Below are 13,710 nucleotides of genomic sequence, written 5' to 3'. Positions count from 1 at the left end.
GAATGAAAAGACTACCTATGGAATATTTGCAAACAATGTGGCTGACAAGGTCTTAATCTTCAAACAGCTCATACAGCTCAACAACAACAAACACCCAGTTGAAAAATGGGCAGAAAAACTAAACAGACATGTCTCCAAAGAAGATGCATGAAAAAGATATTCAGCATTGCCAATTATTATAAAAATGCAAATCAAAACTATAATGAGAAGCCACCTCACACTAGTCAGAATGGCCATCATCAAAACATGAACGATAGATGCCCATTGACAGATGAATGGGTAAAGACGTTGAGGTACATATAGACAATGGAATATTACTCAACCATAAAAGGGAACAAATTTGAGTCTGTTGAAATGAGGTGGATTAACCTGGTCATATAGAGTGAAGTTAAGTCAGGAAAAAAAAAAAATCACGTCAATGCATATATAGAGTGAAGTTATATAGAGTGGTCATATAGAGTGAAGTTAAGTCATATAGAGTGAAGTTAAGTCATATAGAGTGAAGTCAGGAAAAAAAAAAACATGTCAATGCATATATACGGAATCTAAAAAAATGATACTGATGAATCTTTCTGCATGGCAGGAACAGAAACACAGATGAAGAGGATGCTCTGTGGACACAGCAGGTGGACAAACCAAGAGTGAAGCTTTGGCATACATATACCACCATCTGTCAAACAGAAAGCTAGTGGGAAGCTGCTGAACAACACGGGCAGCCCAGCCCAGCATTCTGTGACAACCCCGAGGGAGTAGGATGAGGGGGTAGGAGGAAGGTTCAAGAGGGAGGGGGGATACACACACACACACACACACACACACACACACATACATACTTATGGTTGATTCACGTTATATGGCAAAACCAACACAGCATTGTTAAATAATTATCCACCAATTAAAAATGGGAAAAAAGTATACAAATGATAAATGCTGGAGAGGGTATAGTGAAAGCAAACCCTCCTACACTGTTGGTGGGACTGTAAATTGGTACAACCACTATGGAGAATAGTATAGAGGTACCTTAACAAAATAAAAATAGAGCTACCATATGATCCAGCAATCCCAATCCTGGGCATATACTCAGACAAAACTGTAATTCAGAAAGATACATGTACCCCAGTGTTCACTGCAGCACTATTTACAATAAACAAGCTATGAAAGCAACAGATCACCATCAACAGAGGAGTGACTAAAGAAGATGTAGTACGTATATACAGTGAAATACTACTCACCTATAAAAATAATGAAGTGATGCCATTTGTAGAAATGTGGATGAACCTAGAGATTATTAAAAGTGAAGTAAGTCAGAAAGAGAAAGAGAAAGACAAATCCCGTGTGATATCACTTATCTGTGGAGTCTAAAATATGACACTAATGAACTTATCTTGAAACAGAAACAGACTCATAGACACAGACACCACACTTGTGGTTGCTGCGGTGGACGGGGTGGGAGAGGGATGGAGTGGGAGTTCGGGATTAGTAGATGCAAACTATTATATATAAAATGGATAACAATAAGACCTGAGAGTCCCTTGGACTGCAAGGAGATCCAACCAGTCCATTCTGAAGGAGATCAGCCCTGGGATTTCTTTGGAGGGAATGATGCTGAAGCTGAAACTCCAGTACTTTGGCCACCTCATGCGAAGAGTTGACTCATTGGAAAAGACTCTGATGCTGGGAGGGAATGGGGGCAGGAGGAGAAGGGGACGACAGAGGATGAGATGGCTGGATGGCATCACTGACTCAATGGACCTGAGTCTGAGTGAACTCCGGGAGTTGGTGATGGACAGGGAGGCCTGGCGTGCTGCGATTCATGGGGTCGCAAAGAGTTGGACACGACTGAGCGACTGATCTGATCTGATATAGAATAGGGAACTATATTAAATATCCTGTGAAAACCAAAAATGTCTAATGGAATAACTTTGCTGCATAGAAGAAATTAACACATTATACAACTATAAGTACTTCAATTTTAAAAATTTATTGTGAGCACAGGTGATGTTTTCCCATATGGTGACAGAGATGGAAAATTTAGAGCTTAAACTAGTATTTTAAATTTACTGTTAACACTTTTGTATTATGTGCTTAATTGAATTTTTAATTCTCTGAAGTATTCTAAATTGATAAGCCATGTAATATACCTTTAAATAAAATATTAATTAAAACATACAAAAAATTTAAGGAATTAGGTAAAAATAATGAGAAAATTACTGATGGCCTTTATCTCTAAAGTTTTAGAAGTTAGGCATTTTATATATTGTCATGATTATATTAATGGAGCTTTCCTTGTATTTTCACTTTGTGCTCAGAAACATTTGTATAAACTAGTTTCTACAGGTTGTGGAAGAGGGACACTCAATCCGCTTGATTTGCTTTTTCACAAAGGCATTATGATCACTACATAATTTTAATCCCATATTATATTTGCCAGACAGGTATGTCATTGTTTCCATTTCACATGTGAGGACATAGGTTCTTACAGCTACTGGCTCAGCTGTGGGATGAGATTCAAGCATTCAAATGGGAGAAGTCCATGACATCATTTTGGAGGCAGACAATGTATCATACTTGGTTTTATATCCCTAGAAATATCTAGTAAAGCATCTGATTACCTGATATGGAAGATCATTAAACAGATTTCCTGACAAAAAACATGTATATTTACTATTATAGTTTGCATTTAGAGAAAGGAAATAGAAAACACAAACCAACCAGTTACATGAATGAGAAAACCAATTTTGTTGTGTTCATCTGCTTAAATTTGTGGGTTTGTATGAGCTTCCCAGGTGGTGCTAGTGGTAAAGAATCCACCTGCCAATGCAGGAGACACAAGAGGTGGGGGTTCCATTCATGGGTTGGGAATATCCCTTGGAGGAGGAAATGGCACCTTGCTCCAGCATTCTTGCCTGGAGAATCCCATGGACAGAAGAGCCTGGAGGGCTACAGTCCATAGGGTCGCAAAAGAGTCCGACAAGACTGAGTGTATGCATGCAAGCCCACACACACAATTAATACCCTTATTAATGCACTTAATTTCCTCTCTGAGATAATTTTACTGAGAATAATTTCTATGTTTGGAAAAATGTGGATTATATAGTTTCAAGAGCTGCATTCTTTCCTCATTGGTTTTGAGACTGAAGGGTTTTCCCCCTCTTTGTTCCTCTTCAAGGAGAGTACACTATATGAGATGTGACTCAGACAGATCTGGATCTAATTAGGCTCTTCCACTAAATGTATGAACCTAGGCAAAATGATGAGCTTTTCTCCACTCCTGGCAAAGTAAGGATTACAAATCCCTATACTCTGATTATTACAAATATTAGAATTAATGTCTGTTAATGCCTAGTGTAATGCCTGTCTTACAGCTAGTATTAAAACAATTGATGGCAGAGTTTGTTCCTTCCCATGGGAGAATTAAACTTTTCTGCTCCATTATCCTTGGGTTTAGCCATATGTCTTGCTTTGGTTAATGAAATATAAGTGGAAAAGATGTGTCACTTAGAAGTTTAAACTTGGCCTCTCTTCTTTGTGACATGATGACTGACACTATTCTAATTAGAAATTGCTGCATAACTCTGAATCCTGAAATGAAGATGACACGGAGCAAAGCCAGACATGCCTGACAATGGAACAAATGACAAACCTTTGATGCTGTAAGACATGAGGATGTGGGGGCCATCTGTTACCACAGCATCCCAAACTTTTATGACAAATGCATGTGTCTCAACCAGAGAATATGGGAATTCTTATAAAAATTTTCTAACTCCCCACCAAGAACCAGGATATCTAGCATTTTCCTTGTCCCTCCTTCTATGGATAAGTATTTTACAATAAAAACAATGTAGGCTCTGCCCTGTAAGAGGCTGTATGATTTACAGAGAATGAAGTATTTTCTGACAGTAGAAGAAACGTTAAACATTTTCAGAAAATGAAGATGAGATCTGATTTCTGTGATGTCCTTTGGAAGTTCATATTTAATAAATAGAAATGAGGTCTTTACAGAAATTCAAATTATACTATCTTATTAGACTGTGTAACTTTAGGGAGTACAAATGAAACCTTGGATAAGACCATCATACTTTACACTGTGGCAAAGTCACTGCTTGGGGAATAACACAAAAGACTTGGAATTCTTAACAGGGCTGTGGAGTAACAGAACTTGATAGAAAATTGACATCTCTCTAGAATACTTCTGTATCGCTTACTCAAATGGCAAGAAGCCCAGGATTTATATATATAGCCAGGGACGGGGGAGCCTGGTGGGCTGCCATCTATGGGGTCGCACAGAGTCGGACACGACTGAAGCGACTTAGCAGCAGCAGCAGCAGCATAGCCTTTAATTATTTCTATCAGGAGTTATACTGAAGAGAAATAGCTTAAATTCTACTTAAGAGCAGGCAAAATGAAAAAAAAAAGTGTTGCTTATTGAGCATTTTGTCGATAATTATACATTCCTCATTACTTTTATTGTCATTAAGTTTTGGAGGGTTGGGGGGAACTACCAGTGTAAACCTGGCAATTTGCTATTCCACAGTCCTCTTAACTCAGAGTCTGCAGATGGGGAAAAAAAAAGTGTTTTCATGTTGATATTTCTGTACTAATAGTGAAATATAGAAGATAAGTTCCCTGAACTCCTGTGGGCAATGCATGCCACAGGCTATGTTCTTACTTTATGGGATGGGCCATTCTTTGGAAAACCAAAGAGCTGGTTCAGAACTCCAGTGTTGTGGAAGCCACACCCCTCTTTCTCCTTCAGTTGCTAAGATTCCTTAAAAACAGGGCATTTTTCAAATAACATCATCTATAATATTCATACCTTTATGCAAAGGTATGGATCAGGTAAGGGTAAAGGAAAGGACAGGGCAAGAAAAGCAGCAGAGCCTGTGTGTAAGGAGGAAACAAGCATATTTTTTAAAAGCTCTGCCCTATGCTGTCTTACTTATGTTTTTCAGAGCTTTCCTTTCGCACTCTATCATTACAGAAATCATTAGGGGCTTAACTGACAGAAGGGCCAACCTCTTCTCTCTCAAATATTATAGAAAGGCACACTATAGAATACATACTTCTGTATGCTTATTTTAAAGATACTTTATAATTTTCCAAGTGTTAAGGGTATCAGATTGCACTTTAATCCAAATCATCACGGAGTTGCATTCATAACTTCAGCATTTGGTTGATGTTTACTCTCATCTTGCATCTGGAAGGAAGCTTGGAGAAGACATAGCAGATGTGACATGGACCTCAAGCCACTGCATCCCAGCCCATAACATGCTGGGAAGGGCATTAGCTACATATGCAACCAACTGAAAGCTTGATGAGTCTCAGTACTCTGCTAACTGCCCTTTCCTAACAAATACAAGTTATGGGGTAAAATGATTAGAACAAAAACATAATTTAATAAATTTTCCAACAATCAAGAAACACTTAGACCATATATTGAATACTGACCACCCTTGGTATATTTTTCAGAGACATTTTGGGTGATAAAAAATAAGTTTCAGGGCTTGCAAAACTATACCCCAGTATATTCTGTGAAATGAGAATTCTATATTGCAACTACACAGATGAAAGCTCTGTGAAATGCTGATATTACAGCTAAGGAACTATTAATCTCCATTTCACCAGTGATTTCTGACATTGACATGTAAAAATTACATGCATATTTTTACCCAGTTTTAGAAGATTAGGAATCTAGATGATGTAGCCATGTTATTTAATTTTTAATTTCTATAAACTCAATTTAAAATGCATAAACCATTTTATCATGAAGAACATATTTCTCTTCAATGCTATGCTATTAAATTCTTATTCCTGCAGCATCTTCTCATAGATTAATTCTCTAGAGGGGGGGAAATATATATATATATATATATATATATATATATAATCTACTTTCTTTTCATATGAGGACCCAGAATCCTGCCTTCTACATTAATGGAGCATAGTTCAAATCTGGTATTAATAAATAAACATCTCCAACCCAAAAGCAAAAGGAAAGAAAGGTTCACCTCAGGTGTTTTAATCTTCACTTGAGAGCCAACAACATTCTATATTTCAAGGAGGTAAAATGAGAGGAAAGATTCAAAATTATCTGTCATTTATCTAAATTTCTTATAACATCATGAAAGTAGAGTGTATTAGCCCTATTTTTAAAAGTTTCTGAAACACAGAGATGAGTTTGCATAGCCTATGTGTTAGAACCCAGAAAACGAAGAATCAAACTGGAGTTTCAGCCTCTTGCACTTGAATACTCTTGTGTTTTCCACTAGACTCTAGGACCAAGTTCTTCCCTCTTTCTGAAGGAGTTCTGCCCTTAGAGTACAGGGCAATGTTTCATTCTCTGTGTTCCTACTGCCAGGCAGGACTCTGCACCAGGCATTGCTCTAGGGGCTCAGGATGCAACAGCAGCAGCCTGAACACAGCCCCTGAACCCCAGGGGCTGTACTAACAGTGCTTCTCACCAGCAGTTTCTCACTTGAATAATATGTGCTGAATACATTTTTAAAAATCAGTGTGTGTTTTTAAAAGTCCAGTGCTACAGCTCTGATCTATAGTCAGAATATAATGAATTAGAGTCCTATTATTTATTTTGACTGTATCCCTAGAGCCAATTACTCTTTAGCTTGTCTATTCAGGTTCCTTTTCTTTTGCAAACAACTATCTTTAAACTTTCTGCAGCTCCCTAGGGCAGCTGCATTGCCAAGCTATTTTTCAAGGTTGTACCTGACACCACCAACTTAGTGTCAGAAGCAAATGTAATGAGCACATATTATAGTCTCTCCTCTAGGTCTTGATGAAAATATTAAATCTAGGCACCAAGAATTATTTTCACTGAATGCCACTGAATTTTCTCACATTCTGAATTAAAAAAATAAAATAAAAACAGCCACTCTCTAGGTAGAACGTCCCAGTTCAGCAATATATCAACTAATCCATGTATCTTTGGGACCACAGTTCCACAGCTTACTGAAGCATGCCATGGGACAAAACCAGCAGCCTTGCTGTGAAGGAAGGTGAACATTAATAAGGCTTTCCTTGACACTCCAAACTTGCTCATTCATGACAGTAAGAGGCTGTGCTATTTGAAAAAACCATTAAGTTAGTTCTCATCAGGATCTCTCAAAACATTAGTAAATCCATGTTGTGATTAATATCCTATGAGTACACTGTGTATAGAAGTTTAGTAAATCCCACTGGGACTCATTGTCCAGGTGCCAAGGCAATCTGAAGTATCTCCTAAGTGTCAAAATAACCACAGTATTTTTGTCCAAGGAATACAAGCCTGCAGGTGTATTACTACATAATTTATTATAAACTCCATTCACATTTTATTTACTTATTTTTCCATATTTGAAATGTTATAAACAAACTCATTAAACAACACCTGTCTTCAGTGTCTCTAACCTTTTAGTATCAATTTATCAACACATCCTCCTAGCATTCAAATATCCCATTTTAATGTAAGTTGATGCAGCCACAATGGAAAACAGTATGGATATTCCTCAGAAAACTAAAAATAGAATGACCATATGATCCAACAACCCCACTCCTGGGCACAGATCCAGACAAGACTGTAATTCAAAAAGATATACGCACCCCTATGTTCATAGTAGCACTATTCCCAATAGCCAAGACATGGAGACAATCTAAATGTCCATCAACAGATGAATTGATGGAGAAGATGTGGTTAAGTATATCCAGTGGAACACTACTCAGCCATAAAAAGGATGAAGGTACATCATTCGCAGCCACATGAATGCAACTAGAGATTATCATACTAAGTCAGAAAGACAAGTACCATATGATGCCACTTATATCTAAAATACGACACAAACGAACCTGTCACCTAAACAGAGACAGACTCACAAACCTAGAAAACAGACTTGTAGTTGCCAAGGGGAAGGAGATGGAGTGTGACATTGGGTTAGCAGATGAAAGCTACTAGATAGAGAAAAGATAAACAAGGTCCTACTATATACAGCACAGGGAACTATATTCAATGGTAAAATAATGGAAAAGAATATTAAAAAGAATGTATATATATGCATAATTGAATCACCTTGCTGTACAGCAGAAATTAACATTATAAATTAACTATACTTCAATAAAATGTATTAAAAAGATAAAAAATATCCCACTCTTCTTAGAAAAACCTTTGCATTGTCCTCTTTGTAAGTGATATTTGGTTTACTATTTTTTTTCTTTTATTATTTCTATTTGATGTGTCTTTTTGTAAATTCCATAATCTGGTTAACTTTCCATTTATGAACCATTTCAAATCATCATCAAGAGACTCAGGGCCCTAGGTGTGTCTCACTGTTTATTTACTTATTGAGTCCTTTGTTATTTCTTAGGCAGTCTTTGTCTCAATAGAGATTCCATGACCTCTTTCTACTTAGCACTTGAACCTTCAGAAATCTCAAAGGTGGTTCTCCTCTTGATGTATCCCAGTCTGACACACATTACTTTTGCTTCATCATCCCAACTAAGACCTAAATAACTACTTCCAGCTTTCTGCTCCATTAATAAAATAGGATGAAATAGTTTCATAGTATGAAATAATAAAATAGTTTCTCTAAAACCTAGAAGTACAGTTTTCTCCAGTGTCTTCTACAGTTGTAGGACCACAAAAATCTATATTGTGTAGAAAAAACAATTATCTGTAAAGCAGTAAAATTCTCCTCAATAGAAAGAAAACTAACAAAGCAAACCAAACCAAAACCACATCAAAGGGTTTGCAATAAAAGTATGTTTCAGAGTCATTGAAGGAGTGAAGATAGAAAGAGCAGCTGGCTCCTCAAGTTGCTACCACTCAGATTCCAATTGCACAGTTATTTTGCCCCTTTAAATACTGTGTGTTCAGTAGCCTCAGTCATGCCCCACTCTTTGTGACCCTGTGGACTGTAGCCTGCCAGGCTCCTCTTGTCCATGGAATTATCCAGACAAGAATACTTGAGTAGGTTGCCCTGCCCTCCTCCAAGGGGTCTTCTGACCCAGGGATCAGACCCGCATCTCCTGTATTGCAGAGGCAGTTTCTTTACTGCTGGGCGACCAGGGAAGCCGTCTAAAACCCTGACGCAGGGAATGACCTTGATTTTAGTCATCTCTCATTCCCTTTTAAAGAATAGGAATGTCCAGGAGAAAGCAGGACAGTGAATGCAATAATAATAAACAATATCTCTTTCAGCACGTGTTTCTGATCTCTCTAGGTTGATCAATCTAGGATTTATCAGTTCAATCATAATCCTTACATATTTCTGAAGGAGAGCTTTTCATTAGTATGTTCAGCAGAATTGATCTAGATGGCAATATCCTATAGGAAAAAAAAAATGGATTTCAGAGTTAGGTAAGTTTCCACTTACCCTGCTCAGTTTTCTAATTTTAAAGTGAAATTTTAATTAATTACAAATACATAGTGACTACAATATGCAGGTCACCTTGTTACATGCAGTAGATGATCTTTTAGGTGCAATGGATAAACTTTAATGCCTCTTGCCATTTCCTTTTAGAGGCTGTTGAACCAGACCTCTGAACCTTTACATAAGTTTCTGTGATTAAAAAGGAACAGAGATGTGGAAAAGCCCGTTTCCATAGGGCTCAGGTTGGCCAGAAGCCAACGCCTGCTCTTTACATTATCCAGTCAATTTCATCCTGCCACCACCACAAAAGAACAAAAAGTGAAGCGAAATATAAAATACCTGAAGGTAAGGCTGATACGAGACACCATAGTAAATCATGACAATAAATCAAATAATTTGCTGAGTATTGGCCATGTGTTTAACTCTGTGTAAAGGCAAATGTGTCTGGCATATCTCTTGTTCTCAATAACAATATTCCACTACTCACATGGAATCAGTAATGCATGTTAAAGGGGACAAAGGATTGATTATAAGTAGTGTGGCTAAGGGGTAGGGCGTGCTTCCCAGGTAGAGCTAGTGGTAAAGAACCTGCCTGGAAATGCAGGAGACCTGGGTTTGATCCCTGGATTGGGATGATCCCCTGGAGAAGGGAATGACAACCCACTCCAGTATTATTGCCTGGAGAATCCCATGGACAGAGGAGCCCGGAGGGGTCACAGTCCATGGGGTCACCAAGAGTTGGACATGACTGAAGCAACTTAGCAGCAGCAGCAGCAGCATAGCTAAGACTCTAAAATGGTAAGATTTAAGAACAGAGGACCACATGAACCAGGGTTGATTCATAAAAAAAGACTATTTGTACAAATTCTCAAGCATAGGATTAGTCTATAAAACATATACACACATGCATATATCTACATGTACATATATATGCATATGTAGATTTATGTAACCTAAATATGGTCATCATATAAAATGAAAAAAAATATGAAAATATTAAATAGGGCAGTGAGTAAAACAATTCAGAGTGAAAGATACAGTTTCACACACATTCGTAGAAAACAATATTGAAATGTGTTTAAATAACAGACAACATTTACAAAAGAAGAATATTTTAAAATATTGTTAATAATATAGAAAATAAAATAAATTCAGAAAAGTTTAATTATATAAAAAGCCAGTTATTTGAAATTATCAATAAAAAACACAAATATTTAATATTAGCAATAAGAAAGCATACATAAAGAGAACTTGGACATAGACTGAACAAATTTTATAATAAATATACAAACTTAAATAGTTAAATTTGAAGATGTAGATTAAATTATTTGTTTTTTAGGAACAAAATGACTCAAAACTTTAGGAAACCAAAACAGGCTAAGAACCACAGAAGAAATTTTAAAGTAGTCATACAGTCACATCCTGCTGCATCCTAAACACCTGGGTAAAATATTTTTAAGAGGAAAACAAAATCAAATTTTCCAAACTCTACTATTTCCTAGGTTTCCTATTCATTTTATCCTGCTGCTGCTGCTAAGTCGCTTCAGTCGTGTCCAACTCTGTGTGACCCCAGAGACGGCAGCCCACCAGGCTCCCCCGTCCCTGGGATTCTCCAGGCAAGAACACTGGAGTGGGTTGCCATTTCCTTCTCCAATGCAGGAAAGTGAAAAGTGAAAGTGAAGTCGCTCAGTCGTGTCCGACTCTTAGCGACCCCATGGACTGCAGCCTACCAGGCTCTTCCGTCCATGGGATTTTCTAGGCAAGAATACTGGAGTGGGGTGCCATACCAACTACTAATTCTGACACTAAAAATAAAAATAAACCCAAATAAAAAAAGGATAGTTAAAACAACAAATAAGTAGAAAACCAAGTATTTTTACTATAGATAAAAACTCTATGTAAAATAGAAAAAAAAATCTTAGTGGGGTTATGAAATAAGGAATCTTCTTTAACTTGATAAAACGGTAATTAAAGAACCTCATCAAAACATCATACTTTACAATGAGTCACCACAAGCAGTCAGTTCCACTAAAATATGACAAGAATACTTGCTTACATCAAACCAGGCAAATAAAAAACTTAGAACTAATAAAGCTGGATAAGGTAGTAAGGTACAAAATAATCATTCAAAAAGTTATAATTTTGTGTACCTCAGCAATAATCAGAGAACATATAAAATCAGAGAATATATAAAAATGTCCAGCTTGCAAAATAACAAAATCTATAAAGCATGTAATATAAGCTTATTTAAAATAAAGACCCATATGCAGAAATCTGTAAGACATAAATGGAGAACATTAAAGAAGACCCAAGTAAGTGGAAATACATGAATTATTCCTATTGTGGAGATTCAATGTTATAGAGATATTACCTCCAACCTAGTAACTTATAAAATTTTTCACAAACCCAAAATCCCATGGGATCTGTATCATTGCATAAGACATGTCAATTTAAAAATAGGACTTATAGAATAAAGTGAAAAGCAAGAGAAATTTAATAATAACTGGCAAAAACCTATACTACCAGCTATCAAAATAATATTTTCAGCAGTGGGATACTGGTACAAACACAGATAACTTGATCACTGGAACAGATTTAAAAGTTCTGAAATAGAACAATAAGTATTTGGAAATCAAAATTATTGTAGAAAGTATAAACTTCTCAATATATATCATTGGGAAACTGGCTATTCAAATTAAATTTTAAAATATTAGATCCTGTAGAGAGTTGAAGAGATTTAAGGGGAGGTCAAAGAAAGATAAGACTAGGAAGTGGTGCTGTGCTGTGCTCAGCTGCTCAGTCATGTACAACTCTTTGTGACCCCATGGACTGCAGCCCACCAGGCTCCTCTGTTCATGGAATTTTCCAGGCAAGAATACTGGAGATGGTTGTCATGCCCTCCTCCAGGGGATCTTCCCAACCCAGGAATCAAAAACCCAGGTCTCCAACATTGCGGGTGGATTCTTTACCATCTGAGTCACCAGAGAAACCTGTAGAAGCATACAACATTACTCGGGGCAGTGCTTTGACTAGATTTGCAGGAGGGAGTGTTCCTACCAGCATGAGATTTTCCTGAGGTAGTGATGTAAAGTCACAGCTCAAGAAGGCAGGAGGGCAGGGGAACTTTCTGGAAGGAGAAGTGGGAGAGTGGTTTGCCAACATAATATTGCTGAGCAGCACTGGGGGTCTCACTAAGCTGAAGGACTGCATGGTTTCATGTCCTGTAGCTCTGCGGTTTGTCTTATTTATGTCTCACAGAGGTGGGTGCAGTTTTGTGGGGTCTGCAAAGCAAACCACCATTAAATGGCTAAAATCTGCTCACTGGGGTTAGGTTTGAAACAATTGGATGTGTAAAAATTTGGTGCTGGTGAGATTTTGAGCTGATGAGTCTCAGCTACTGGAGTAAAAAAATATTGGGGCCAATCTAAAGAGAAATGATACAAATGAAATTACAAAACAGAAACCGACTTCAATAATGAACTTACCATTTGCAGGGGGTAAGGATGGGGATAAAGGATAGTTAGGGAGTTTAGGATGGACATGACACACTGCTGTATTTAAAATGGATAACCAACAAGGACCAACTGCTATATTTAAAGTGGATAACCGACTGTATAATAGCACATGGAGCTCTGCTCCATATTGTGTGGCAGCCTGGATGGAAGCAGAGTTTATGGGAGAATGGATACATGTATACGTATGGTTGAGTCCCTTTGCTGTTCACATGAAGCTGTCACAACATTGTTCATCAGCTATACCCCAATGCAAAATAAAGTTTAAAAAATTCTCAGTGCCAATCTGTAAGAGCCATCTCTACCATACTTTTTTCACATATCTATGTATTTATGCACACCTCTTAGACAGAATTGATATACATGAAAAAAATTAGAAATATAGGAGAATAAATTTATAATATTGAACTGGATAAAGCATAAACCTAGAAGACATATTTTCAAAAACTAAAGTTGAATTTTATGTATAATATATTTAAATATTTAAATATGTTTAAATATCTATATGGGGATAGATAATAACTGATATTTATATAGCATTTATCCTTTATTGTGCCCATCTTTGCATGAAATAGATGGGAACAATAAAGGATAAATTCCAGTTGAGCTATTTCAAATCCTAAAAGATGATGCTGTGAAAGTGATGCACTCAATATGCCAGCAAATCTGGAAAACTAAGCAACGGCCACAGGACTGGAAAAGATTAATTTTCATTCCAGTCCCAAAAAAAAGGCAATGCCAAAGAATGTTCAAACTACCGCATACTTACACTCATCTCACATGCTAGCAAAGTAATGCTCAAAATCCTCCAAGCCAGGCTTCAACAGGACATGAACCAT

General features: G+C 37.1%; 1 protein-coding gene and 1 long non-coding RNA gene across 3 annotated transcripts in view; both read right to left on the bottom strand.

Moving 5' to 3' along the window:
- Positions 1–1,279, bottom strand: part of LOC147370905 (uncharacterized) — a 49,278-nt gene extending 47,999 nt beyond the window's left edge. The window contains exon 1 of the long non-coding RNA XR_015165605.1: positions 1,233–1,279. This is a non-coding gene — a long non-coding RNA (uncharacterized LOC147370905). The remainder of the gene's footprint in view (positions 1–1,232) is intronic.
- Positions 1–13,710, bottom strand: part of KCNIP4 (potassium voltage-gated channel interacting protein 4) — a 1,317,771-nt gene that overhangs the window by 765,270 nt on the left and 538,791 nt on the right. The gene's annotated exons all lie outside the window — the stretch shown is intronic.

Source organism: Bos grunniens, chromosome 6, assembly GCF_055505025.1.
Source record: "Bos grunniens cultivar Pamir isolate PY7600 chromosome 6, Bosgru_T2T1.0, whole genome shotgun sequence".
In the NCBI taxonomy this organism is placed as follows: domain Eukaryota; kingdom Metazoa; phylum Chordata; class Mammalia; order Artiodactyla; family Bovidae; genus Bos; species Bos grunniens.
The sequence above is the reverse complement of the archived record's forward strand: the minus strand, read 5'-3'. Positions and strand labels throughout refer to the sequence as shown.